This window comes from Rhinopithecus roxellana, chromosome 4 (assembly GCF_007565055.1).
Source record: "Rhinopithecus roxellana isolate Shanxi Qingling chromosome 4, ASM756505v1, whole genome shotgun sequence".
Classification (NCBI taxonomy): Eukaryota; Metazoa; Chordata; class Mammalia; order Primates; family Cercopithecidae; genus Rhinopithecus; species Rhinopithecus roxellana.
In genome coordinates, this window is record NC_044552.1 from 159,543,034 (window position 1) to 159,568,409 (window position 25,376).

Here is a 25,376-nt window from a genome sequence, read left to right on the forward strand (position 1 = left end):
TACATATATAGATTCAACTCATCTTCCTTTCTGAATTAGACTTAGAATTTGATTCAACAACTTTTGCTTCAGTTCATTAAGGCTCAAAATAGAAAGCATAAAAACAAAAACAAAACCAAAATCCCTCTGAATTCATTCACTGGTGTCCAGAATCATTGCTACCATCCAAATTAGTCTTCTTCAAACTTAACGGCCCACAATACATTATCTTTCTGCTTGGGTTTTTGTATGTATTTAATGAATCCACTTTTCTCTTGTTTCCAGGAAACAATGATTTTTAGTTCTAGTTTAGTTGTAGTGAGTTCCATGTTTTGTTTTAGTAATTAATAAAAGTCAGCTTAAGATAGAATATTATCTCAGTTAGGAGCTAAAGCTGTGTGCCCTCACTTAAGAGTCTGTGGTTTCTGCACAATGCTGACTTCCATCTGCCTAAAACTTGGGCAGACTTAAGAATCAGATAGTATTCAAGGATCTTCTAGTGGGGAACAACATGATTTAATCTATTCAAAAATTTCCAAAATATCCCACCCTTTGCTAAGGAGGAATGACTTCTGAGAACATAAGAATGTGTTAAATGAGTAGGTATTTCACAAGCCATTTTTTTCTGTGTCAGTAAAAATAAAATACAAAGTATCTGAAACGGCAAGCAGTTCTGAATTTAAGCTATTGCTAACTTTTGGCTCCATGTTTTTCAGATAGGGCTTAACATGTCCTGATTTTTAGTATACAAACCTATAAAGTGCCAAAATGAGTTAAATGGATTATGTGTTGCAGTTACCAAGAAGTTGGCTTCTTGATTGATTTTGCTTGAATCTGAAGGCAATTACTCACGCATCCTCCCTTGGGTATCTCTGAGCTCTTGTTTGCGTAACTGAAATTCCCCACATTTTAATAGGCAAAGTTAATTTTTAGATTTTGACAGCGATTTCACCATAACTCAATTAGGAAAGTGGTTTCAACATTCTTTAGAGATTTATGCAGTTCAAAGGCTTTTTTTCTTAGGATGGCATAATAAAGCTAGGTCAAAAACCAAACACAGACTATGGTGTTGGTTTCCCCTACTTGGCCTAGAGAGTTACCTTTGTGCTTACTGCTTAGGGCCTGTGTCTGCCGTGCCTTGCCCAGCTTACAAAACACTCCAGCTTTCAACTTAATCATCAATAAAATAGAGACAGTGACTCAGGGCCTGAGGAATTCCAAGGAGCACAGAGCCATCCTAATCACTCTTAAGCCAAGTCCTTTAATTTTGTGAAGAGTGGAGACAGGGTTATCACATGTTTACATCACATTTCTGTGGCTACTCCTCAGCACTCTTTACAGGCTTCATGGGTGGAAACCAGCGCTCCACTCACAGCTCTCAAATAACTGTCCCTGAACCCTGTTCATCAACTATTTGTAGATACCAACAGCCTTGGAGTGTGTTGAAGTACTTGCTATGCTAGCTAATAAATAGCCCTCTTTATTTGTCTAATTAAAAGAATCAACCAAGAAAATCCACACCCCCTACAGCCATACAGGTTTTCTTTTAGAAATGTTGGATTTGAGGATGATTCTATTTATTAATGCTAATGAACATTTCTTTAATTTGCTTCTTAAAAATCATTTAAAGTAATCGTCAAGTCGCTTGTTTATAGTAGAGATTGTTGCTTATATAACATAACGAGGCTTCAGTGGTGTCTTTTTTCCTTTGGTTTTTCTAGAAATAAATCTCCTGCTAACATCTGACTTTCTGCTCTGGGTTCATCTCACATCGCCTCCTGTAACTGGCTTGTTCTTTTCACTCCTCGCCTTCCAAGCTATGGTTACACAACATAGCCTCTGACACTGCCAGATTTTTTTTTTTTTTTACATCTGAAAACTGACTCAGTTTTATTTAATTTACTGGGGCAAATGCCTTGGACACATTTCCAAGAAAGGAAGAGATGCGGAGCACAAGGGTTAGCAATAAGAATGAGTAGACAGAAATGACTTCAGAATTATAGGCATTTAGGGGATTTTGATTTGACTCCTTAGCCACTTAGAAGGAATCAGTTTTGTGAGGTGACAGACATCTCTGTCATCTTCATCTGGTTTTCATAAATCACAGTTAATAATTTACTGACAGACACGAAGCACTGAGCTAAGTGCTTTTTATGGATGATCCAGTTTGATCATTACCATTTAATGGCCTATAGTCTTGCAAATGTCTGCCTAAATTACTTTTTGTTATATAAGAAGTTTGGAGGATGAACTGCCTATAAATGACAACAGTTTCTCTTCAGTGTACTCAGGGAAGGCAGTTGGGGTGTTTCATCAGTGTCCATTGCTGGTAGATGAACCTGCTTCTGTCTTGAGGTCCTGTGGGTATTTCAGTGCTATCCTCACCCTGAATTTATCAAGATGCAAGGCACAAGGTGAAAATGACTGGCAGGACGTGTCTTTCCTTCCTTATGCTCTTCCTCACAGGTTTATGCATTACTGAAGAAATGCTATTGTGAATTAATAGGAAAAAAATGTATCCCAAACTTCTATTGCACCCACTTACTCTCAGTAGCTAATCCTGCCTCTTTCGATGAAAACACAGAGGCCACTGGGTGGGAAATCTCATACCTGTCTCTTTTTTCTAAATTCCCCTTTGTCTTGACTCATCCTTGTGTCTTCTGCCCATCTCAGAAGCAGTACTCTTTCCACTGTAGGAAAGAGGAGCCCTCTATTTGTGCTCTGGGATCCACACATCTCTGGCCATCACACCCTGCCCCATCATCTGGCCTTCCTCTCAAGTACCATGCACCTTCACATCCACAGGGATGAGGGGAGGCAAAGAGAACACTTAGGTGCTGCATCCTGTGTTGGATGAGCCTTGACATCTTTACCTGGGCTCAGATCCAAGAATATCCTCCCTCAACTGTGCCTCCCCTTTATTTCCTCCTTCTTGTCCAGCAGATCTTTAGTGAGAGCTTAATCGCACTGGCTCTGCTTCCTTCATGCTATGCTGATCCATGCCTCCATCCATTGTCTGGCTCTGCTTCCACTGCACACTGAAACTGCCCTCACAAAGATGGCCAGTGATGTCTTTGTGGCTTTGCTTTTCCAATTTTACTTGTCCTCATTCCAGTACTTAACATTGTTGATGGCCAGGTGTGGTGGTTTATGCCTGTAATCCCATATCTTTGGGAGGCCGAGGCAGGTAGATCACTTGAGATCAGGAGTTCGAGACTAGCCTGGCCAACATGGTGAGACCCCCCCCCATCTCTATTAAAAATATAAAAATTAACCAGGTGTGGTGGTGGGCTCCTGTAATCCCAGCTACCTGGGAGGCTGAGGCCGGGGAATCGCTTGAACCCGGGAGGTGGAGGTTGCAGTGAGCCAAGATTATGCCATTGCACTCCAGCCTGGGCAACAGAGCAAGACTGTCTCAAAAAAAAAAAAAAAAAAAAGCAAACTGTTGAAATTTCTTCCCTCCTTGAAGTTCTCTCTTCTCCTGGTTTCTAGGACAACTCTTTCTTCTGGCTTTTCTTCTGCCTATCTTTCTTTCTCAGTTTTTTTAATTTAATTTTTTTTGGCAGGGGGCAGGGGAAGGGGCAGAGGCAGGCAGTTCATCTTCTGCTGCTTCTACATTGCTGATGTTCTCCAGGGTAACCTTCTTAGCCCTCTTTTCTATCTATACATTTTTTTTTTGAGACGGAGTCTCGCTCTGTCGCCCAAGCTGGAGTGCAGTAGCCGGATCTCAGCTCACTGCAAGCTCTGCCTCCCGGGTTCACGCCATTCTCCTGCCTCAGCCTCCCGAGTAGCTGGGACTACAAGCGCCCGCCACCTCGCCCGGCTGGTTTTTTGTATTTTTAGTAGAGACGGGGTTTCACCGTGTTAGCCAGGATGGTCTTGATCTCCTGACCTTCTGATCCGCCCGCCTCAGCCTCCCAAAGTGCTGGGATTACTGGCTTGAGCCACCGCACCTGGCCTTATCTATACACTTTAAAGTATGGATGAAATTTGTGGATGATGTTAATTCCTCTCACAATTTTATCCTCCAGCTATATTTTGGTAATTCCTAAATCTCTCTACACATCCCTGATCTTACCCTTTCATGCCACTCCCTTGTTTCTAAGTGCTTGTTAGATAAGTCCATCTCCAGTTTTATAGGCACCTGAAGTTGAGTGTGTCCCACAGACTTTATCATAGCCTCTCCCAAATCTCTTTTTCTCCTTACATTAAGTCTCAGTTAATGATAAAGACTATAGAACATACAAAGAAAAGGTAATGGATTAACACTTTTAAATTACATTAATGTATTTTGCATTAATGTAAGTTTTGGAAATACTTCCAGAAGAGGGAAATACTTCCAGAAATACTTCCTCAAGGATCAGAGGATGGTTTGCACATAGAATGACACAATGTAAGCACTCACGTTCTCTTACCTTTCTGAGTCACTGTGCTATTATTGTTTATTTCAAATCTGAGGTTTAAATGCAGATATATGAAGTACCACAAAGATTAGAGTCTCAAGTGAGAGTGGCCTTACACAGTTCTGAACTGTTATAAACTTACTCTCTAAACTGATACCCCTACCTGTGCTGGAGTGGACTGTAGGACTAGGAGTCCTCCAAATTAATTTCTGGATAGAATACAATGTTTACTAAAGGTTAAGAAATTGGAATGTGTTAATTCGAAGCTTACATATTTGTTATATTATCAAAACTCAACAGTAACCACAGCAACTGCTTAGATCTTAGACAACAAAAGAGTGCTCAGGGAGGATAATTTTGTCATTGACATTGTTTAGAATTGCTGGCACATGGTGATAATAAAAAGCAGACTGAGTTTTAGTAAGTTTTATTGTTGTTTTTAAATTCTCTACACATAATGCATGCCCTTGCGTCCTCCTGGGCTAGGCTGTTCCTACCTCCTGCCTCCCTTTGCAGGCTGCTGCCTTGTCGATTTTATATTCTGCCTCTGAAACACTACCAGGGAGAGTCTTCCTGCTTGTTCCCAATACCACTGTCTAGTTCAGGACCTTGGTGCCTCTCTCTCTTGGATGATTATAATTCCCTCCACTCTACTGTCTCCATCACCAGAAGTTCTTCCTTCCAGTTCATTCTTCATTACCAGAATTAATTAAAAACCCTTATCATACTACTTTTCTACTTCGAACCTCTCAGTGGCTCTTCATTCATTACCTACATGAATACGTGAAATTCCTTAGTATGACATACAAGGATCCAACCGTAAACTATTTCTTTAGGGTCAACCTTGGCTCCCTTTGCTCTAATGAAACCACATACCCCACTACCCTCGTAAATACCATGCTCTTGCTCGCCTTGCCTTTGCATATACTATTACACATGCTACAGAGGCCTGGGATGTCTTTCCCTACTTCATCTCACCTGGGAAGTCTTCCCCTAGACTTTCAGACTCAGTCACTCACGTGGCACCTTGCACAGACCTCATCAGAGCATACAGAACATGACATTTATGCTCTTGCCTCCCTGAAATCACTGTGAGCTCCTTGAGAACAGGGATAGTGTCTTACTCATTTTCGTGTCCTCATCACCTATCGTAGTCATTCAGAAATAGCAAGTCAATGCCGAAAATATGTTAGCGGAAAAATGGGTTTGAATTGGTAAAGAATGAGGCAAGTGAGGGCAAATTGTGTCAACACTTCGGAGGGCAATTTGGCAGATTTCACAAGTGAAGACTAACTACGAATGAATCTTTTAAATACAATATTGAGGAAAAAGCCAGTTGCAGAGGAGAAATAGCATGATGTTTATATTGTATTTTAATGCAAAATAACACCATGTAATACATTGTGTAGGGATACACATATATAAAGAAAAGTATGAGAAAGAAATAGGAATCTGAGAAATCAGGTCAGTTAAGGGTCAAGGAGTGGGGATGAGACTGAGAAGGAGTCTCAGGGCTTTGACTATTTTATTTATTTATTTTTATTTATTTATACTGGGATGGAGTCTTGCTCTGTCACCCAGGCTGGAGTGCAGTGGTGCGATCTCCGCTCACTGCAACCTCAGTCTCCTGGGTTCAAGCAATTGTCTGCCTCAGCCTCCCGAGTAGCTGGGATTACAGGCACCTGCCACCACGCCACGCTAATTTTTGTATTTTTAGTAGAGACAGGGTTTCACCATCTTGGCCAGGCTAGTCTTGAACTCCTGACCTCATGATCCACCCACCTCGGCCTCCCAAAGTGCTGGGATTACAGGGGTGAGCCACCGTACCCCGCCTGACTATGTTATTTCTTAAAATCCATGGAGGGCATACATACACGTTGTCATGAAAGAATGAAGGAAAGAGGAAAAGGAACAAATGAGGAAAAAAAAGAAAAGAAAAGAAAGGAAAACAAGAGATCCTACTTAGGTTGTCTGGATATAGGATGTCCATGTCTATACGTGGTGAGATCTCTAAAACATCATCTCTAGGAAGTGACTAATGTGGTCTTGACGATAGATTCAGACGCTTGTGTATAATTTCCCCAACTTCCTGGTTATTCACTTTATGTATCATTATTATTAACACAGTTAAAAAATAAGCAAAATAACATTCCTTACTTAATTTGTCCTTCCTTTGTTTTTCACCTTACAACTAGCAGCTGCCTCATCCCGTGTGGCGCATTTCACGCATATCTGTCTTAGTTAAAGCATACATCAGCCTTTAGGTTCTTCTATAATATTTGAGTGGCTACTCAATTTGATTTCCACTAATTATTTTATTCTAGCAGTAAAGCTACATGTCCCAGGCTACCTGTGCAACTCAATGGACTTTTAGGGTGCTTATTTATTCTAGTTGGGCCTTACTAAGCTAAGGCAGAGGTAAAAGATCCTCAAAATAGTGCACAATACTCCCATTTTCTAGTTGACTGAGAAATTACAATATTAAAATTTAAGTAAGAGGGTTTACAGGCCAGTTTTCTGTCCTAAGAAAGGATCTATGACCCAAACTCAGAGTCTTGCTTCCTTAGGGATCAAGAGAGCTAATAATGGGAGCCCTAACCATCTGTGGCCTTAGATTGGCAGAACATGACAAGAGTAACCCATAAGCTCAGGCCAAAGGTTGCCCTGTCCAGCCGGCCTGGAGTTGAAATGGGGGAACCAGGAGAAGACTGTGCAATAATTCAAATGAAGCTGAACTACGGAATTTAGATTATGTTCTTATAGTTTGCTAAAAATTTTTTGTATAATCTCTTCCTTTATGTGAAGGTAAAATAATTTGTCAATTAAAGCAGATGGTAGTAGATGCTTTTGGGAAGGGTTCCTCTAGACAAAAGGAAAGGGAAAAAGCCATGAATTTCAGGAGGGGGCTTTCACTGATGTAGTCAGGCCCAGCAGGAATAATCAAAATTCACCTTAGAGAGTTTACATGAAGGGAAAGAAGAGAATTAAGAGTTTACTGAACTGTGGGCAGGTTAAGGGAGCAAGGAATGGAGAGGCCATAAAAGCTAGAAACAGTAAAATGGTAAAGATCTGCTCCCTCTAGGGCCCAAGGGGATAAAGAAAGCCTGTTACACAAAGTCAGGGAAAGCTGGGACTGTGGAGGAGGGAGCTTGCTGGCAAGAGCTGCCATCTTGGGGGTCATGGCTTCTGTCTGAACAGCAGTGCTGAGGCAGAGAGGAAGTGGAGCAGAATGGCCCCAACTTTCCCTTCTCCTACTACTTTCCCCGAAATGCAAGGGAGCTTGTGTGCTGTAGCCTCCGGGCATCAGTCTCTTGAGGTAGAGGCGGATCCTGGATCTGGGGGGACAGGTGAAGAATCACCAGCACACCCTCGTTCTCAGGGTGCTCAAGCAGTGGGAGGAAAGACCAGTGGGCTCTTGATCCGGGGACTATTCAGTGGTCCAGCAGATGTGCAAAGTGACATCTGATTCACTGTCTTTCTCAGAGAGTCCAAGGTCAAGGACTCTTTCAAATAATCAAGTTGCCTTTACCAAATTTCAAAGGCTCATTGAAAAATGTTAATTGACCAATTAAGATGGTTTTAAACCCTAAAACAAAAGCACAGTCAGCTTTTGTTAGAAAATCATTAAATATGACACCAGAAATCCCTGTGGCTCGTAGGCTGAGCTAGAAATAGGCCAAGAGTTTAGGATTACTTATATTTAGCTTCTTTCAAACATGTCTTCCTCATGGCCCCATTTCTCACTTTCTTTGTTGGTGGAGAGCAGCCCATCTCCCTTGCTTTCCCCTCCTCCTCTTTAAATAACCCTAATCCTCCTCAGCCTTTCTCAGGCACAAGTCTCTGGAAACAGCCAAAACCATACCAACACCGATTATGTCTTCCAACATCCTGAACTCAACTTTCCATTTCAAAAAGTTGAGTTCAACTCTTTGAAGTCATCCTCTTGCAAGATAATTGTTCTTTGTTGAAATGGAAAGATCTTTTTAGCTGTAATTATTCTAAACATTCATTTAGTGGTGACAACAAAATTTCGCATGGTCTCTTTGGGGGCCACAGGTAGGAAATGGCGTGGCCGTAAGTGCTTCTTACAAAGCATATTTCTGGAATAGCTAGTAGAAGACTGAAAAGAGCTAACAAATGGAATTCTATCCATCTGGGGATTGAAATTGCACTATCTAAAGAAAGATGGATTGCACTCCACATATCATAATTCCTCTATCATAATTTATAACAACTTGAGCAAAATGACATTTTCCCCTGTTCAATTGATGGAGCATATTTTCAGAGAATCAAAATAGATAAGGGTTTGTATACAAAGGTGGGATCCATGTCACCTAGTCAATTTTGATAGGTTTCTCAATACAACTGTGGTGAATTCAATGTTAAATGAAAGAATCAAGAGCAGTTCATAGGTTGGGAACAAATTTCTTTTAAATTCTTTGTCCTTTTTTTTCCTGATGCTTCTAATAGCTCTGTAACTACTTCTATTTCCCCAGGAACATGCACACTTAGGTATTACTTCTTTAGTATTTACATCCAAAATGGCTAGGATGTGCTAAATCTACTTTTGGCTGTTTTAAGAAATGTCCATGTGTATCTGTGTTCAGTCCCCATTTGTTCACCATGCACCTGGCAGCTGTGCAGTAAATGCTTGTTGAGTGAATGAATGAATTTCTCCTGCAAATATGCTCACATTTAAGATAGCCCAGCTTCTAGACCTAACTGATTGATCTGCCATGGGCATGACATGACATACTGCAATCTATTCCTTGCGGTGGATGTAATTTCCTATAGTTATGTCCTTTGGAGATAGCCTGAGGCAGCAGAAAGCCTGAGATCATCAGTATTTCAGTTCCAGCTCTACCTGGGTGACCTTGCCCAGATTATTTAACTCTAGGCTTTGGTTTCCCTTTCTGAAAAAATGGGGCTGCCCATCTTATTACCTTCTAGAATGGTTGTGAGGATCAACTAATATTTAATGCATTTAATGTCCAATATAAAGGCATAGAAAGTGTTCAATAACTGTTAGTTTCTTCTCTTCTTTTTGGACTTGTCTGTACCAGGGTTATTTGTTTTAAGTGGTTCTCCTGGGTGAGCTGCAATTCTTTTCTTCTTTAGGGCACACAGTTTAGCAACGTTTAAGTTAATGGTTCCTTGTCTTTCTTCCCTGGAAGACTTAACTCCCTGAGCACAGAAACTGGATTTGCCTGATTTGTTGCTGAATCCTCAGTGCCTACATAGAGCAGATGCTTAATCAATATGTATTGAATGTGTCTTGGCATTACAGAAACACAGAATGCCAGAGCTGGGAAGGACTGCATCTAACTCCTAATTTTAAATTTGGGAAAACTGAGGCCTAGCGAAGTAAGGAACTTATTGAAAGCTGTTTACATAGAGCAAGGTGATGCACCATTAGTGCTCTACTCACTCAACCACACTTCTTGACAAGGATGATGATGAAGAAAATGATGCTGGAAAATTGTGGTGTTATTGCTGAAGCTCACACCTCTTCTGGGGCTGCAAACAAACTTATGCTGCCCATCCCTACCTTTCCCTGGGATATCTGAGATAAAAGTCAACTGTGTTCAAGTTTATCAGATTTATCAAGAGTCTCATATCAAGAGTGAACTGTGTTCAAGTTTATCAGAATTTATCAAGAGTCCCATTAGTATGTCTCCCTTTTTTCTCAGGAAAGTGCCTTTGCCACCAAAAGGTCTCAATACCACTCCCCAGTCTTCTTGGAGGGGAGAATGCAGGTGGTGGATGGGGTAAGGTGGAGTGACCTCTCTTAAGCAAACTCAGGTTTGCTCCACGAGTGTGTGTGGCTGAGTCCAGATGGACAGTCCAGACTATCAGATAGTCCTCAGAGACTGCTCATCAGCCCTCTCTTATTACTTGGCTTGACATATGACAATTACTCTTAATTTAAATATAGTAATTTATAACTGATGTTTTAGTTTTTAACAGTTTTTATATAGTGTAGATAGAAATAGGCCATGAGGCAAATAATGTAGATCCCTCATTAGCAAAGTCAACTTCTGACAGAAGCCAGTGGTATCCAGCTGTATCCCTGACACCTCCTTTGTTCCATTTGAGGGATCTGACAATGGGCCCTGGAAAGGGATGCCTCTTTGTGTAATATACACCAGCCTGTGTGCAGGTGTTTCCCTTATGAATCAGAGGCAGATGTCTGCTCAGGCAGAATATGTGGCAGCTTGACATATGTCTGGCCCCACCTAACAGGAAAACTGTGGCCCATAAATTGTACTAATAAAATACCATCACTGCAATTTTGACTGAGCCATGAAACCAACACCTTCGTCCTTCAACACTAAGGAAGGCTATATCCCACAGAGGGTTTGTAACTGGTTCCAAACTTAGGATTGTGTGTTGAACTCCCACTCTGTCATGTGTTTTATGAGTCAAATTTTATGAGACAAATGATAATGAGATTCTACCCCAAGTGCTCTTCTTTGTAAAATGTGAGCAGTAGAACCCATCTAGCAAATATTTTACATCTCTACTATGTGTCAAACACCTAAAAAGGCTCAGAAGAATGGATTTTTAGGCTAAAATCCAAGTATTTCAGAGTGGCAGTCTGCTCAGGGACACTGGTAACAAGGTCATTTTCAAATAGCTCATTAATAAACAAATACACCAAGCACTAACTGCTTACAGAAAGCAAGGCAGATGAATTACCATCCTGAACACTCAGCTCCTTAATTTGGGGAGCTTATTTAAACAGATTTTTGCAAGAAGTGGTAAATATACACGAATACAATTTTACCTACAATATAACGAACGATTCATAAGCTACTTCTATTTTTTTTAAAGCATGAATAGTATTCCAAATTGCTACAGAATTTCCATTATTTTCATGTTATATAAGGGTATTTTGTATGATTTCTTCCCCTAATTTCTCTCCCTTAAGATTTCATTTTTAGATTTTTGTGAAATACTATTTAATGTAAACATGTATTTTGTTTAACTTTTCATTTATAAATGGCATAATGTATACATTTCTTTTGAGTAAAAATTTTGGAGGATAGTTTCAGAATTGCTGTACAATATACCATCATTTTGTAGCTTTGAAATTTTGCCCTCAGATAACTGTTGTGATCGAGATAGCTATTCTGTTACAGCACGTTTCTGAAAGTGAAGGTAAAGAACATAAACTAAAGTGAAAACAAAATGACTGCAAAGGGAATGGCAATGTCTGGGGTGCAACAAATCTAGTCTTCACACTGCCATTTTAATGACAATAAAATAATACACATTTATGAAAGGAAATGAATGGGGAAGGCTGAGAGTGTTTGATTTAAGGCAATTGTGTTATCTGTCATTTGAGGAAAAAAATTGTGCTGATGTTAAAACAATACTTTCATTACAGATGTTTCCAGACCCCTTCCCTGATCCAAGGAAACAAAATACCATTCAGCAACAAGCCCAGATTTAGAGATGGGGCTTGTTCCAATATAAACATTTCTTAGCTAGACCTTCTCCATGGAAGTGCATCGTCAATTTTTCCATATACAGTGGGAAAGACAAAGCTTTTGGCTTAAAAGGCATTCTCGCTCGCAGCACAGAGCTCCTGGAATGAGCAGCCAGGGACACCGTGGTTGACTATTGATGTCACGCTGAATGCCATCTCGACTTGTTCTTCAGAACTACACAACAGAATTGTATCAGAGCATACACATGCCATGAGCAGAAAAGTAGGCACTGTTTTGGCTTTCAGTATTTGGTATGGTCCTTTATTCATTTTATCTCTGCTTCAGGTACCACTGGTTATCCAGGGCCCAGCCCAGGGGCTGGCACAAAATGGGTTTTCAACAAATAATTGTGGAATGCATAAACAATTTTTTTGAGCACCAATTTTAAAAGGAACTTACACAGGCAATTTGGGGAATCAGAAGATAAATCATGGACCCTCCTGGCCTTTAGGTGTTCAATGGGGAAAATTTAAGTAGTATCTGTAACTTACTAGAATATTTGGAAGAAAGTGCTAAGAATTGTAGTATCATGAGAGGTACAAAGAAATGCTGAGTGAGCTAAGAGGAGCAAGAGATTACTTTTAACATGGGGAAGAGCGGTAATCAAAAATGGTTCTTTGGTAGATGTGGGGTGTGGAGGACTTTCTGAAAGAAGGAAAACTGAGGCTGAAAGTATAGGGGTTTTTAGTTTACTCCTCATAAGGTAGAGAGGTTAAACTTATATTCTGTCTGTGTTTCATTGCTTCAAGCAGGCATCTTTCACTCCTGGTAATCTCTCTCAATAAAAACACCAATGAATTTACTTTTTTCTACTTGTTGGGAATTTCTTTGGAAGGATTAGTTTAATATCAGCAATTAAATTCTGTGACATCTTCAGCAACCTTCTGGCTTACAGTATACTCACATGGACACAACACTCTCTCTCCACAGATTGTAGATAATATTGGAGGCTTGCCCTAGTTCCTGAAATAAGTGTTAGGCACATCTGGAAGCCTCGTTAATTCTTTGTGCCCACCAGGATCCCATGAGTCACTCTTATGTGGCTTGAAAGTTAGGAATCTTGGAAGCAGTAATAATTTTCAATTATAACTTATACATATGGAGAATGTCATTCAACTATAAAAACAAATATATTTTGTTTTATTTTTCATTCTGCTATTTGATGTATTTTACCCAAAGTGAGCTAAGCAAGATAACAAGAGGAACACTTGGTTTTGTGGCTCTCTGAGTAACTGCAAGACTGCTTTAACGAACTTAGAACCTGTCAAGAATGAAAACAAGAACCTGGTGCACCTGGTTTTCAGTACTCTACTGTCATAAACCTAGTCACTGAGTAGCTAAGATACAGCAAATAAAGTATTCTCATAAAGTTTTGACTACATTTTAGTATATTTTTTCTTTTTTGAAATTTGTTAATTTCTAGATGATTTGAACTAACTGAAAGGAAATTCATGCTGATTCATGACTTTGAGGAGAAAGTGCATTTTCTAGATAAACATGAGCTTGGGTTAGCAGATTAAAAAAACAAGAGATTATAATCAAAAGAAAACCAAACTAGTTTAGATAATCTCAGATGACGATCTAATGTCATAACTAAAAAACAGATCCAACATGTAGCTTTCAACATGCCTGAATGGAAGAGAAGACAAAAAAAATGTGCAAATAATAATAATAATAAAAAAACAGAATGCTTATTTCCACTGAATACTTTGATACACTGCATGTCCAAAAACACAGGGCATGGCAAAAATGTGCTTCATCTGCCAAAGTAACCACAAATACTGTTTGAGACCAGGAAGGGCCCAGCCCTTTAATAAAAACCTAGAGGTTTTGAGCACCTTACAAAGATCTTTGGATATCCAAATATCTTTGGATAATACTCGTAAAGATGATTACTCTGACCTTACATAGACATCAGCTTCATCTTAAATACAGTGTTATTCTCATCATACTGAGGATCCTCCTGACATCAAGGACTAGGGTGAGAATGAGGCATGGCAGTGCCCGTCATTTTGAAAATGGGCCATGGAATGGGCAGGGTTAGAACTCTCCTGCCTCCCCAAAACCTTCCTATTTCGCAGACCACGTGGGGCTGCTCCAAACTTCTGAAATACCCCTTTTCCCTTGTCCTCTATCAGGTTCAGGGCACATCTCAGCAGATGCTGTTCACAGCAAAGTCCCTGGATTATACCATAAAGTTCTATAGTTCTGTTGGGAATTGGCAGATTTTCTTGAGAAACAGGTATTATATGTTTTTTTGCTGTTAGAAAACTAAGGTGATTTGGCCTGTGACATTAACAGTAGAAAAATTCTACATATAAAAATGGAGCTGCTGAAACTCAGAATTGTTATAAAGCAAGTTGAGAAGGTCATGGAAGGGTACAAGTGCCAGAGTGGACCACTTCGGTGCTATCAACATTTCCTTTTCTTCGTTAATTTCTCACATTTCAATTGTTTTGGTACATGTTAGGGAAGTCTCTTAAGGTCATGTGGAAATCTGACTGATCACTGTGTACAGGAGGAATACCAGACATGATATGGTCTAGGAATTTTAAAAATAATTCTTCAGCTTTTCAAACAAAAGTGTTATTGTTCATTTTTGAAATAGATCTTTCTTCCTTTTAAGATCAAGGATGTTTTGTTTATTTTTATGTGACCACCAGAAAACTCTAGCTGGAAATTCTGAAATCTTAATGGACTCGAATGCTTACTTTCTAAGTGTAGGTGCTGAGAGCATGGTTTAAGGGGTTGATAGCCATATGGGGCCAAGGCAAAAAAATGCTTTAAATGAAAGAAATGGGATGCATGATTTGGTTATAAATTCAATTCAAAATTGACATAAATATAATGACCAAAGGCGAAGAGAACTTTCAACGTTTTAGTAATTAAATTACTTAGTTCTACGACACAGATGGCTACATAAGTTATAAGATGAAGGTAAACATGGATATATTCTTGTCTGATCCAGCTCACTTAATGTCTCAACACCCCCGTGATGGCGTCCCTGCAACTGACCCCAGAGCCAGTAAACTTGGTTGTGGTTCCAGTTCTAGAAACCCTGTGTGGGAACTTGGGGAAGTGACTCAACTTCTGACTGGTTTCTTCCTCTTCAATGATATTAGCAGCATGATGATTTCCAGGCTCTTCACATTCTAACAGTCTAGAACTCTATGAAACTTCCTGCTGTTTCAACAAGGTTCCGTGCTAGGAGACTTTGGGCTTATCATTTAACGTTTCCATGCTTGCATAAATTAGATGAATAACCTCCGGCCTGCCTGGTTTGTAAGATGGTTGTGAAGATTAAAGGTGGAAGTATGCAGGAAAACACTTTGTAAATCATGAAAGTTTAATAAGTATCAACACTATTTTTTACCTGAGTCAGTAGTTACTGGAAATTCCAATATTTGACAGTTGTGAATAACTGCCAGTTTAACAGTTGTTCAATATCAACAGCTTTTTAAAAGCTGAGGTCTTCAAGCTACAGGTAGAAGGAGATAAAAGAAGCTTTCCTAATTCATTAGAACATCAGTTCTCCCCGGGTATACTGGAGATATGATATGAGGCAAATTAAAACAAGCTGCAGTTTGCCTTCATGACACAATGAAATGCTTAGGTTGACGCTTTTGTCATTCGCATGAAAAACTGAAGTTTTTGATGCTTATTTTCTTGATTTTTATAGACATAATGTTCATCATGGAAGTACTTTTGCCCTTTGGAGATCATTGGAAACAGTTTCTGGACCACAAATGGGGTGAAATTCTCTATCGAGGAAGGAGAGAGTAAGACTTGAGAGTTATCTTTTAGCTCAGGGTGCAGGTAAGAAACTGTGGTTTACGTTTCAGAGTAAGATGACATTCTTTGCAATGGAATAATTGGTTTAGAAGAATAAAAACTGAATGAACATCTAGTCATTCCTACGAAGATCAAAAGATAGTGGTTATCTGGTCTACCCACTACCATCCTATCCTCTCTCCGAAGCTCCTTTGTTGTTGTCCTCAGTACTCCCAGGTAATGACTGAGACAAAAGAGGAATTTCCTAATTTCCTTGAAAAGGGCCAAAAATATCATCAGACAGGGAACAGGAAGCACAAAAATATCTCTCAGGAGAGCACCGATTGTTTAAAGATTTCTAGCTCATGTTTGGAGCTATTACAGGGGTGCTCTGAGCATCAGCTGCTCAAAGCAACCAGTGACATGTACTGGCCCGAGGTAGGCGTGTGTACTGCTGGGAAACTGCCTAGGAGGCACTAATTTGAATAAGATTTTGAGTAACATTTTGGAGACTTGTCTTGATTTAGAATATCAACTTGGGAGGCCCCAGCATAGTGGTTCTCAAATATTTTAGAGCAGAGAAGCCCTTTTTTAAAAACCAGCAAAATTTCATGTGAAATTCATCTATAAAACAGATAACAAAGAAGCTGCTCTGATTGAAGGAGGTAGGGAGCAACCTCCTGCTGCTCCGGAGGCCTCGTACCCTCAGGCATTTCCATGGAGCCTCAGTCTGAAAGCCACTGATTTAGTAGGTTTTATGTTAAAAGGTCTCTGCAGAGACTTCTCTCCCACGATTTAATACATTTCTACAAACATCAGCAGCACCTTTGACTTCTCCCTCATCCTTACTCTTCAAACATAAGACAAACCATCTTGATAGAACCTTGGCGATGATCCCAGCGTCTGTTCTCTCCTTTCCAGACCACAGCCAGCATCCAAATCCAGGCCTCCTTAGGATCTCCTAGACGGTTACCAATGCACGACATGGGTTACCCCGATTCCAGGCTCTCTGCTGCCTATTGCCCAATCTAGCGAGGAGCCTGTTTCCAGATTAATGTTGACAAATCACGATTCTCAATGTGTTTCTCTTTCTTCTGCTCTGAAGTCTTTGATGGCTCCCTGTGGTTCAGCCCAACAAACTGGGAGTCTTCCCTTTGCAGAAGAAACCCGTGTCTTTGTATTTACTCATCCTGTCCCCTCAGCTTGTATTCTTTTCCTCAATCTTAAAGATTCAACTCAAATGCCACCTTGTCCATGAAGTCACCTGGGAATGTTCCACCAGGAGTGAACGTTCCTTCTAAATCCTCCAAGAGTTTTCGTAACATAAGAAATTAGTTATATTGCATTACAATGTACTTGTTTCATCTCTGTGTTTTATTCATCTTTGTAGGGTACATGGCACTTGCTGAGGTAGTGGGCACCTTTTTGCTAAAAAAGAGAGTAAAGATATTGATACTGATCATGGAGTGTCCCTGGACACCTAAGGAATACAATGTGGCAGTACAGAGCCTGACATACTATTTTCCATATTTCAAAATATTGAATTAAAAGTTGGCCGGGTGCGGTGGCTCACTCCTGTAATCCCAGCACTTTGGGGAGGCCGAGGCGGGTAGATCACTTGAGGTCATGAGTTCGAGACCAGCCTGGCCAACATAGTGAAACCCCATCTCTATTAAAAATTAAAAAATTAGCCAGGTGTGGTGGGCACCTGTAGTCCCAGCTACTTGGGAGGCTGAGGCAAGAGAATCGCTTGAACCCTGCGAGGCAGAGATTGCAGTGAGCCGAGATCACACCACTGCACTCTATCCTGGGTGGCAGAGCAAGACTCTGTCTAAAAATAAATAAATAAATAGTAATGGTGACATATTTATTAAAAACGTACAATTAAAATAAGGTGCTAAATTTGGCTTTTGCTTAAAGTTAAAACAGGGCAACTACACTCATTATCTTATTTTCTCAGAAGTTTTCCTTTGTGATTATAAATTACTTTGCCTCATTAAGAAATGAGTTACTACTTAATACATTTCACTTGGTAGGTGTGATGAACTGAATTGTGTCTCCTCAAAATTCACCCCTAAAGTGACTGTATTTGGAGATAGTGCCTATAAAGAGGTAAAAATACAGGCAATAAAGATTAAATGGGCTGGGTGTGGCGGATCATGCCTGTAAATCCCAACACTTTGGGAGGCTGAGGCAGGTGAATCACTTGAGGTCAGGAGTACAAGATCAGCCTGGCCAACATGATGAAACCCCATCTCTACTAAAAATGTGTGGTGGCAGGCATCTATAGTCCCAGCTACTTGGGAGGCTGAGGCACGAGGATCGCTTGAGCCCAGGAGGTGGAGGTTGCAGCAAGCAGAGATCATGTGCCACTGCACTCCAGCCAGGCGACAGTGAGACTCCATCTCAAAAAAAAAAAAAAAAAAGATATTGTAGGGGGAGCACCTTAATCTTATAGAACTTATATCTTTATAAGATGAGGAAGAGATACCAGAGACCTTTCTCCCTCTGCATATACACAAAAGAAAGGCCATGTGGGGACACGGTGAGAATGTGGCCATCTGCAAGTCATGAAGAGAGCCCTCACCTGAAATTAACCTTGACAGCACCTTGATCTTGGACTTTTAGCCTCCAGAACTGTAAGAAAATAAATTTCTATTGTTTAAGCCACTCAGTCTGGAGTATTTTTTTATGGCAGCCCCAGCAGACTAATACAGAAGGAAAAACATTTTAAAACATGAGGCTAGAGGAGAGGAGAAATAGTAAAGAGATGCCTGCACATGAAAATCTGGGGTAACATTATTCTCACACATTCCCCCATTCAGGTTACAATGCACTTCACAAGTGACTGCTGCTACAGTCCTTCTCTTAGTTCAGAAGGGCAGAAGACTACCTGGGTGTTGGGTGTGTTCCAGATCAAATCACTGCTACCTTGAATGGTGAGCACTACACTCTTATTTCTTGGGTGCCGAGTGAATAACTCACTTATTTCAGACAAATTGTTTTATATAGTGCTTAAAGGAGTTAGCAGCCTGTGTTTCTTGTAAGTCTGTCTTTTGAATCCTTTTCGTTGCTAAATTTCCTTTTTCTATTGTCATTTGTAGAGAAACATTTTAAAAGGTTAACTGTTTCTAAACCTCCGTTAGTTTTCCTGATTGACATACTTTGTCTAATCATTTCCCCTGAGATCATTTTTTTTAATTGTTTTATTTTTAATCTTTTTATTATTTTAAAAATTGTTGTGGATAAATAGTAGGTGTGTATATTTCTGGGGTATGTGAGATGTTTTGATACAGGTATGCAGTGGTGGAGAGATGGGAATTGTTAATGGGCACACAAAAAACAGAAGGAATGAGTAAGATCTACTATTTGATAGCACAATGGGATGACTATAGTCAACAATAACTTGACTATATGCAAAGGGAAATAAGCACACCACAGAGAATGGGCTATCCATCCCCTCAAGCATTTATCCTGTGAGTCACAAACAATCCAATTACATCAAGTTATTTTAAAATGTACAATTAAGTTATTATTGACTAGTCATCCCATTGTGCTATCAAATAGTAGGTTTTACTCATTCTTTCTATTTTTTGTGTGCCCTTTAACAATTCCCACCTCTCCACAAACCCGCTACTACCCTTCGCAGCTTCTGGTAACCATCTTTCTATTCTCTATGTCCATGAGTTCAATTGATTTGATTTTTAGATCCCTCAAATAAGTGAGAACACGTGACATCTGTCTTTCTGTGCCTGGCTTATTTAACTTAACATAAAGTTTCATCCATGTTTTTGCAGATGGCTGGATCTCATTCCTTTTATGGCTGAATAATACTCCATTGTGTATATGTACCACATTTTATCTATTCATCTGTTGATGGACACTTAAGTTGCTTCCAAATCTTTGCTACTGTAAACAGTGCTGTGACAAATATAGGAGTGCAGATATCTCTTCTATATACTGATTTTCTTTTTTTCAGGTTATATATCCTGCAGTGGAATTGCTAGATCATATCGTAGCTCAATTTTTATTTTATTTTTTTTAGGAACTGAGGTCATGTTTTTACTACCACGTCAGCTCTTTCCATATCCTTTTCAAGATCTTTTAAGTTGTAGGTCCACAAACTAGACTCAGGAATCTACTGAAAAACCAATGCTCAGCATAGCTGGAGTCACGTGAATATATATATACACATTCAGAAATTACATCAACTGTTACTCCTCCTATGTTTAAGGGAAGGACTCCCCATTGTTACTGAGATGATACGTAGTTTACTCTATAACTTAAAAACAAGGCCAAAGACTAAACATACCACTAATTTAAATGTTCTTTACAGACTTGTCAACTGCTAAGACTACTGCGGTAGTACGGGAAACCTTTATTAGCTGGGGTATTGCTAAGGCACTCTGAGACTTAGAAACAGATGTTACAGGGTCATTATAATGTGAAGGTTACGAGTTTGAGGTCAGATTTCCTAGCCATGACAGTAAGTTCCTTAACTGCTATCTGGCTCATTTTCGTCATCAGTAAAATGGGGTTAATATTAATGCCTTCCTCATGGGGTTGTTATGAGGAATAAATGAATTCATAATACACATAAGTGCTTAGAACAGTACTTGCAACACAGCAAGTGCTAATCAAGTGCTTAGTAATTAAAGCTAAAATGCTGCATCAAGGATAGCTCGAGTCTGCTGGGAGAATGGGGACGTCTGCTCTGATAGAGAAGGAGACACAGACCTGACTCAAAAGCACTTTCCTGCAGATTTCAATCCCTCTAGAAAAGGACCAGCTGGAGGAATAGCAATTGGCAATTTTCATTTTGGGGAACTAGGTCTTCCCTGTCTCCTAACATTATCTTTCTAGTCTATGATACAGACTGCACTCCTTACTCCCTGGAGAGACATCCTGAATCAGAATGACTCCCTTGTTACCAAGAAAAACATCACAATCCCACTATTCCCTGAAAAGTGTGAGTAACCTCCTATTTTTGAGCAGATTCCCCAAGTAAATTCTTCCCCTGCCTCTGCTCTACTTCCTTCAAGGACACAGAGTCTTCAGTCTTTTGGTATCTGGGCTATGGGTGGTGAGAAGAGTTAGGTGGGAGCAAGAAAACCTGCCATGTCATTTCATGTCTTTTCTCAAAAAATACATTCTGAGCACCCAGTATGTGTGTGCCATGGTTTCAGGAAGTGACTTTACCTTATCAGCTTCCTTTAGAGGCCTCAAAGCAGCAGTTTCCTTTGAAGCTTGTGTTTTATTCTGAAGTACACATTTTCAGGTAGCATGGGTGAGCTTGTGAACCCCCTTACTAGACTTAGCCATAATTTATGTTTTTTGGGTCTTCCTCCATAATTACATCAAAACATTTTTGAAATTTTCTGTATTTGCAATTTCCCCTAAGTCCATTCAAAATTCAAGCCCACCTGTATTTGAGAGCCTAGCATTTCTCATATTTTAATGTGCAGATGAACAGCCGGGGGATATGGTGAAAATGTAGATTCTGATTCTGGGGTGGAACCTGAGATTCTGCATCTCTAACACATTCCCAGGTGATGCTGATGCTGCCATCTTTGAACCACACTTTCAGCAGCAATGTTTTAGACCCCTCTTCCCCGTAGCCAGCAACAATCAGGGCATTTAGACACCAGTGCACATCCCCTCACACACCAACGATTCTGATTTTCGCTTCCACATGTTAGGTTCTGCCCAATCTAAAGCAAGATAATTCTTTACATTGTCATTAAGATTTAGTGGACAGCTGTACTACGTATAATATAATGTGAGTGTTTCATGTTGATGTTTATAATGATTAATAATCTGTCACTGGCTTTCCCTTCCTTTCTCATTGAGTAAAAACACCTTCTCCTCTCTGGACCCTCTGCCATTTGGCACTGAACTGTTATGTGTTGACATGAGTCTCTGCTCAGTGGGTCTCCAGTTCCTGATCTCTTCCATTGTCTACTTTGCTGTCTCTCTGCAGTGGGGATAGGTTTAAGGTCATTCTGGAGGGTCCAGATAGAGTAGGGGGCAGCACCCTTGGACCCTGGCGTGGGAGACCCATGAACATTCATTGACCACACGGAGACACATTTAGGCTGTCTGGGAAGCCTCGTTGTTGTGTCACCTTGGAGAGGCTCATGTCTGTGGCTGGGTTGGTACCCTGTGCTGCAGATCAGCCCCAGCCCCACATTTGGAGTTGTTAGGAACCACCCCTCCCCACTCCCTTCCATAGGCCAGGACCCTGTGTTTCCTTCAGGCTCTGGACTCTTAAAGTCTTGGGTTCTAACTATGGCAACAGCTATGACTATGTGATTCAGTATCTTAACCCAGGTTCCCTTTAATTGGCATAAATTTTAACCTATTTCTTAAATAATTATAGAATTTTGTTGCTAGAAGTAATCATTTTTAATTTTTTTTAGGATAGAAACTGAGGCCCCAGCAGGTAGAGGAGCTGACCAGGTTTCTTTACCTGGCAAGGGTGATCTGGTTGTTATTGATGGAGCCAAGAATCAGAATAGTTACAGACTCATAGTCTAGCTCTACTCAGCTCCATGGGAATCTCCTACTGATGACTCAACTTAAGGATAAACAGAAAAAATCAAGAGTAAAAGAATAATAATATATTAGAAGTAGATATATTTTACAAGATATCTAGATATGCCCAGGTGATAATCACTAGTTCTAAAGCTAGGATGAGGCTGGGTACGGTGGCTTATGCCCATAATCTCAGCACTTTGGGAGGTCCAGGCAGGTGGATTGCTTGAGGTCGGGAGTTCGAGACCAGCCTGGCCAATATGGTGAAACCCTCTCTCTACTAAAAATACAAAAATTAGCAGGGCATGGTGGCCGGCGCCTGTAATCCCAGCTATTCAGGAGACTGAGGCAGGAGAATCGCTTGAACCTGGGAGGCGGATGTGGCAGTGAGCTGAGATCGTGCCACTGCACTCCAGCCTGGGCAACAGAGCTCCATCTCAAAAATAAATAAATAAAATAAAGCTAGCATGATTCAGTCCATTAAAACAATCGGAAAGAACATAGGCAAAAAGTCAGAAGACACAGTTCCTTGTGAGCTAGGAGGTCAGCAGGACTGGTTTCACAAGGTAACAGGTCACAAAGACCCTGCTGATAAAACAGGATGCAGTAAAGAAGCCAGCCAAACCATGCCAAAACCAAGATGGCAATAAAAGCCACCTCTGGTCTCTCTCACTGCTCATTATATGCTAATTATAATACATTAGCATACCAAAAGAAACTCCCACTAGCGCCATGACAGTTTACAAATGCCATGAAACGTCTGGAAGTTATCCAAAAGGCCTGAAAGGGGGAGAAACTCACGGTTCTTAGAATTCCCCATCCCTTTCCTGGAAAACTCATAAATAATCCATCCCTTGTCTAGCATATGATCAAGAAATAACCATAAACACAGCCAACCAGCAGGCCTCAGGACTGCTTGTCCGTAGAGTAGACATCCTTTTATTCCTTTACTTTCTTAATAAACTTGCTTTCATTTTACTCTGTCGGCTGGCTCTTGAAATCCTCCCTGTGTGAAGCCAAGAACCCACGTGGCCTCCCAGGCTGAACTCCAATTTGGGGGTTTACCCTGTGGCACGTGTATTACTGCTAATGGGCATCGTGTCCGGGGTCGAGCACCCACACCTCCCCTCTCTTCTCAGCTTAGGTTTCTCACCTACCAAATGAGACAGTTGAATCTCTAAACTTCCTTTCTAAATCTGACATTCTATGATTCCTTTGATTTCATGGCTCATGCTGCAAGGTATGATAGATTTATGTAACCAGTAATAACCACCCACTGACTCTGCATTCAAACAGGTCTCCTTTATGCTGAATTTTGCGCTGCAGGAGAGGCTTCAGGTCTCTTATGAATGGAATCTCAGGGTGTCTATTGGCATTAACCATGGCAGACAACAATTTCAAAGGAACAACATAAAATGAGGCAATTATTCATGTACTACAATGAAACCGCAGTCCATCTCCAGATATTCAGACTGTTTAATCTCCAAATAGCAGGCATTTAGCACCTCATCTGTGAGCTGGGGGTTGACAGAACCACCTAGGACTCAGGACAGATCAGCAGGAAAAGAGGTAACACTTAGGTAACACCTTCAGCTTGTCAAATTGTATCACTGTTCATCAAAGGGAAACACACACATATAGCCATGAAGCTTGAAAGGCATCCTGGACTACCTCTGCTGTGGAAGAAGAGGCTTGCCCGGGTTTTCAGCCCCAGACCCTGAATTTGTGCTGTGGCTCTGTGCCGTGATTCTAGAGGGTTCTATAGTCCTAGCATCCCAGGGGCTGAGGCTTACTAGACATTTCTCTTCCCTTTGGCTGGTGTCTATGTTAATGTGTTTCTTTGGACTGACATTTGGCTTTCTAGAGCTGCTTAGTTCAGCATGCCATGTTGCATTTCACTTTGTACATAGACAACAGGGTTCCATGTAATAGTTGTGTGTGTGAGGGAAGTTTTAGTGAAGGTACTTTCGATCCCTAGAGTCCTTGATTTCCTTTGAAGCAATCATGCCACTCCAAAATGGCATAATTTCAAAATAAATATAAATATGCAAGGTCTGCATCATGGTCAGGGGTCCTTTTAGCTGTAGAGTACAGCCTGGATTACTGGTCTAGTTTGCACAAGACTTGTGCTAATGCAGCTGTTAATGTTACGGGATTTCTCTTAACTCATCAGTTCTCATGAAGTAAAAAGTGTATATACTTCATTCCATTTAGGTAAACACGGATCTCTAGCCTACACCAAAACACAACATAAAAACTAAGAGAGTCCTGGGAGTGAAAAGAAGGTCATTTTGCATATTACTCAAATTATATTCACCATCTCTCATCCCGCTTTTAACAGAATATGTTTAAGTATTTTTTTCTTTATGGAGAGGATTTGGGCTGAATATGGAAAATTTCCCATTACCATTCAGCTTCAGAATGTTGTTTCCCCCCAAGTTTCTCATGATAAAAAGACTCAGATTCAGAGCTGAACTGCTGGCAGCTGAATTTCATTAAGACTTTGATGGGAAACTTAAGTTGGAATTACAAACATCTGTGGTTAAACTTCCCTTTAGTAAACCATTTCCCAGAATTTAACTTTACCACACCAAGAGCAAAAAAGAAAAACAGTTGAAAAAAGAATGCTGCTCTTTTGCAAATATGAGTAGGTATTTAAATATTCTTCTATATGGTCACTAGACATCAATAGACTAGATTTACTTATTTTAGAAAAAAATATGATTGTTTGGAAATGCTAAGGTGACTGCCACTCTGGAAGAGGGATCCTTCCATCTCCTGTTACTGAGTCCCACCACTCACAGGATGCGTTTCTTTACTGAGCTAAGGTTTGGATTCAAAGCATATACTAGCAATCTGGTTTTAATGGCTTTTAACCAATCAAAGTTCTCAAAATTATGTCTGACCATCATTATATTCATATGGTTACTACAAGCCAGAAAAAACCCTAAAGTAGGGGCATGTTTTTGGTATTTTAAATCAAGAAACTGTGACAAGTCAGAATTAATAATTTAATTATGAGGGGAAAAAAGGTATTGTCCTTGTCATATCAAAGCTGCTTTTCTTTTCTTTTTTTTTTTTTTGAGATGGAGTTTCGCACTATCAGGCAGGCTGGAGTGCAGTGGCATGATCTCTGCTCACTGCAACCTCCGCCTCCCTAGTTCAAGCACATCTCTGCCTCAGCCTTCCGAGTAGC

General features: G+C 40.3%; 1 protein-coding gene and 1 long non-coding RNA gene across 4 annotated transcripts in view; one reads left to right on the forward strand and one right to left on the reverse strand.

Annotated features, from left to right (window-relative positions):
- The window catches only part of LAMA4 (laminin subunit alpha 4), a 150,400-nt gene that overhangs the window by 116,935 nt on the left and 8,089 nt on the right, over nucleotides 1-25,376 (reverse strand). The window lies entirely within an intron of this gene.
- LOC104659761 overlaps nucleotides 15,372-25,376 on the forward strand; it is a 71,117-nt gene continuing 61,112 nt past the window's right edge. Inside the window, exons 1-2 of the long non-coding RNA XR_747630.1 lie at nucleotides 15,372-15,414; nucleotides 15,555-15,691. This is a non-coding gene — a long non-coding RNA (uncharacterized LOC104659761). The remainder of the gene's footprint in view (nucleotides 15,415-15,554; nucleotides 15,692-25,376) is intronic.